The sequence below is a fragment of the Ambystoma mexicanum genome, chromosome 12 (assembly GCF_040938575.1).
Source record: "Ambystoma mexicanum isolate Mex_15411 chromosome 12, UKY_AmexF1_1, whole genome shotgun sequence".
NCBI classification, from domain to species: domain Eukaryota; kingdom Metazoa; phylum Chordata; class Amphibia; order Caudata; family Ambystomatidae; genus Ambystoma; species Ambystoma mexicanum.
This window is the reverse complement of record NC_090936.1, coordinates 701,845,458-701,850,280: the sequence shown is the minus strand read 5'-3', so window position 1 is coordinate 701,850,280 and position 4,823 is coordinate 701,845,458.

Sequence of the window (4,823 nt, the reverse complement as noted above, 5' to 3'; positions counted from 1 at the left end):
CTGTACAATGGTCCCCTAGACAGAAAGCAATAGCAGATGAGTGGCACTGTCAAAGATCACTTCCATCATGTCCCTCCACAACACATGGCTCAGTGCAGGTAAAACACATGCGGTAACAGGCATGGCGCATGCTATGGACATTAGCATACATGTCCAAGGGATTCTTGAAACATACAATGTTGTTTTGGAACTCACATGCATCATGGGCCAAGCCTATCACATGCACACACTTCACCCTAGTTTCATCCATCTGGCCTCGTACACCACAGACACAGTGGATACAAGGATGACTAGGCCGCATCAGTGAACCTGAACATTGCAACAGACATGTGTCATGCATCACTGGCATTCACAAGTCACAGACACGCAGGTCAGACACACAGACATGGATGAACAGAGACTGGCATGCTTTCATGTGGCCATTCCGCATAGGGCAACCCATGTTGCATTTGAACACATGCACCAACCGTGTGGTTCACACATTACTGGTCTCACATGCATGAAGTCCCTGCACACACACATGCATACATGGCCTATGTCACACATACAGGCAAGTATCAGACAACCAGCACACTGCGACATGCCCTGTCTCACACAGCAATGCTTGGCCACTTACCGCTCAACTCCAGACCGGTCTGCCTCTCAAGGATCTGGGCGTGGAGCGCTGGGCCTACGTGTTCCAGGACCCTCATCTGCATGGTACTCATGCGGCCCCGGCACCCCTAAACGAGGCGCCGGGCCTTCAAGAGGGTCCTGGATCTGCAGTCATCCCAGCGCTTCTTGACATGTTGGTAGTCGCGGACTGCCACCCCCTCCGCATTGATGGCAGTCACGATGTCCGTCCGATCCGAGTCCGTCCTTCCTTGTTGGCACGCTTACTTCCGAAGAGGGCATCATACTGCCCCAGGACTTGCTCCACCAGGACACCAACTTCAGTGGCAGTGAAGCTGGTGCCCCTCTGCCTCTCTGGCCGGGGGCTGCCAGTGGTGCCAGATGTTTCAGTGCCCGACATGGCAACCCCAGAGGCAGGAGTGGGTGGGCAACTGGGTCCTGGGGCTGGGCTGTGGAGCGATGGTATCCCAGTCGGGAGTCTTCTGTTCCAGCAGGGGTGGACACAGCAAATGGACCCCTGCAGATGGCTGATGTGCAGGCACCAAATGGCAGGGCACAGTGGCAGCAGGCAGGCAGGCAGGCAGGCAGGCAGCAGCAGATGGCTCGTGGGAGGCTGCTCGGGGCTCTGGGGGGCAGTAATTCGGCCTTTTGGGCAGGAGGGTGGTCTTCCGTGTGCTTACGCGTGGCCAGCTTGATACGGAGTGATTTGGCACGTGAAAATCTTGCACGTCTGCGTGTAAATCGAGGAAAGGCCCTTAGCGCATAAGGGCGTCAGCACGCATACGCGATTTCATTGGACCAAAGGCCCTTAGCGCATAAGTGCATCGGCACGCATACGCAATTTCATTGGACCAAAGGCCCTTAGTGCGTAAGCGCGTCTGTGACGTTTCGCGCACAGGCGTTTCCCTGGCAGGGCTTGTAGATCCCACGTGCCTTTACATTGCTCTGTACGTGCTTTTCGTGGGGTGCGGTGCGTGTGTTTTCCAGCCGTTGGGGTACACACGCTATTACTTCACAGCGGATGTTGGCTACGTGTTCTTCTACACGCAAGGCAGACGGTGAGTGGTAGCCCGCTCCCCCAGGCCCGATCGCGTGAAAAACTTCACGCAAACCCCCGTGATACACGTAGCCCGCTCCCCCAGGCCCGATCGCGTGAAAAAATTCACGCGAACCCCCGTAATACACGTAGCCCGCTGCCCCAGGCCCGATCGCGTGAAAAACTTCACGCGAACCCCCGTAATACACGTAGCCCGCTCCCACAGGCCCGATCGCGTGAAAAACTTCACACGAACCCCCATAATACACGTAGCCCGCTCGCGAACCCCCATAATACACGTAGTCCGCTCCCCCATGCCTGATCGCGTGAAAAACTTCACACGAACCCCAGGCACAATAGCAGTATGGGTCATTCATCATTGCTGTATATTGGCGCTTTTGTGATGCACAGGAACGCTACCGCCTGCCTTCGTGTGGCGGACATGTTTAGGCCTGTGCATGTCTTTGGCCGTGCGCGGCTTTGCCCTATTGGATTCCATGAATACGTGTGGTTCCCATGCGTGTGGGTGTTCCCTCTGCTTCCCAGCAGTACATCCCAGTTACGCCCTTATTTTTGCGCGTTGTTCCCCATTCCGCGCATTACGCCCCGTGTTCCGCCCCCTTTTTGGTGTGTGCGCTGAGGTTGTGCGCTTTCACTGTGCGCGTCGCGCACGCCGTTCGGGATATTTCAGTGACGTGTGCGCCATGCACAGGTTTGGCGCACATCCCCAGGAAAACACGCGCAGGGACTTCCATGAATCGCACGTGTGCGTGTGCGCCTGTTTTTTCGCACTTGCGCCTGCTTGCGCCTGCTTGCGCCTGCTTGCACATAGATTTTCGGCGCACGTTTGTTCCATGAATCGGCCCCATAGTAACTAAGTAATACTAATGCTTCTATGTTACAAAGCAGAGGGTACCAAAAACAACTGCAAGCTGACTGGATTCACACACGGTCAAGTATCACTTGGTAAGAAAACCTTCACAACAATAGGTATAATTTACAATGCAGGAGCCACAACCAATGCAGGTCACTACACAGCATATATAAAAAAGAAATGTGGATGGTTTGAATGTAATGATAGTACCATTACTCTAAAGCAGAGATTACCAGCAAATCTTACAAACGCTTATTTAATCTTCTTAAAACCAAAATTTAATAACTAATCTGTACTTAAACATTAACAAAAATTCAAATAAAAAACTAAAAACTGTTACAATACGCCAACAGGTATCTAACTGCCCAAAGATTCTATAACAACCAAACAGATAAACGAATACCACTAAATTATAACAAAAAATAGACAGTTAGAATACGCCAACAGGTATCTATCTGCTCCAAAAATCTGCAACAAGCCAACCGATAGAACATTAGCCAGAAAGAACAAGTGAACACTAAAAACAAACAAACAGACTGTAGCATAACACAAAAAAGTTTTTTTTTAATCTGACATGGATTTATTTTCTCACAGACCCAATGATTTGAAAAACAAAAACAGAAACTGAGAAAAGTGCACAGTACACTGGTTTGTAAACTAAATATGAGGATCACAGAAATTGAAAAAAGAATATGTACTCCAGTTACCAAACTCATGAAAAAATATATCCAATCTCAACAAATTAAACAGTAAGTATATTCTAATAGAACACATAAATACTGCTGCATAACAGAACCATTGAAGCAAACATCTAACCATACACCACAATACAAAATGTTCACTTCCATGGATATGTTATACTACAGTGCTTGTTACCAAACTCTACAATCTTAATAACATGACGTAGCCAAAACTTCACATACAAACTATACAAATCAAACAGTACAGAAACTGTAGATTTCAAACATTTGATAGATATTCGATTCTATGGGTGTGATCTATGGGTGTGATATGCTGCGGTGGTTGTGGCCAGGGCCTAGAGTCTTGGGTGTATGGCCTACGGCCTATGGCCTGCAGCCATGCACCCAAGACTCTAGGCCCTGCTGTTAGGCGGAAACCTGTGCAGTTCCCTCTGGGACCACTGCAAAAGATTTAGGACTACAGGTGTTTGGCAGTAAACCCACTTGGTACCACATAGATTCACTTGGTAGCTGTGGCTGAGCAGTCAGACTTCCCTCAAGAAGAGTTAGACAGTATGTGGAGTATACAAAATAGGGCAATTCTACACAGTAAGACAAGCAAACACGCAACAAGGCTTCGGTGTAAAGATATAAAGGTATTTATTTATAACGACACATCTATGTAAAACACTCCGGCACTAATACGGCAAATAACTTCAATCGCAATTACTATCAGAAAAAGATCAATCCCCCTAACAATAGTTCGACAAGTCAAGGTTCAACGGCATCACTTATTTGCAGACAGAGCTGTATGCTTTAACCTAGATGGCACTCTACTATACGTTACTATACTATAGTATACGTTACTATACGTTACTACGTTACTATACGTTAGGACGGGAGAGAAAAGGCTGGTTAAGAAATCAACTTGATACCAATACTTGTAAGAACAAAGTTGCAAGGCAAGAAGACAAGAACCACTGTAGATTCCAAAAGTTCAGAGGTCAGGCCCACTCGGAGAGAGGCGAGGCGATATGTCCCAAAAAGTATCTTAGTGGAAATGCGTTCGAGTCTTTGTAGCAAATTGTTATGGCAGATTGGACCAGTTCAGAACAACACGTTAAAGAAAGCTTGGAGGCGACCCTATGGAGAGGCGAGGATTAAGACACCTCACTCTATCCAGCAACAAGGGAAGCCAGGCGGACACGGTACCTTGTTTGTGGAGAGACAGCTCCGGCGGGGGCAGTTGTTCCTGGTGGTGGATGCACGTCCGGTCTTTGCCAAGAGAAGAGATGATCTCGTCGTCGAAGGAAAGTTGAAGATCGTTGCACCACCAGGGAAGAGACCAGCCACGGAGTGCTCCGTCACAAGGCACCACCTTTTGGTCACGGTACAGGGGTAGTGGCTATCCGGTTGCTGAGGTGCTCTGCACGGGCAATTCGACCACTGCGTGCTGGAGCGAAGAAAAAGCAAAGGGGACTGGTTGTTCCCACCAGTCAGGGGAAGAGACTCTCCGGCAGGGAGATCTCCTCTGTCGTCGGGAAGTGGTGAGTCGGTTCAGCAGGGCTCCACCGGAGGTGTCGTCGTTGCAGGTCGGCTCAGCTTTACCCTCGTCGGATTC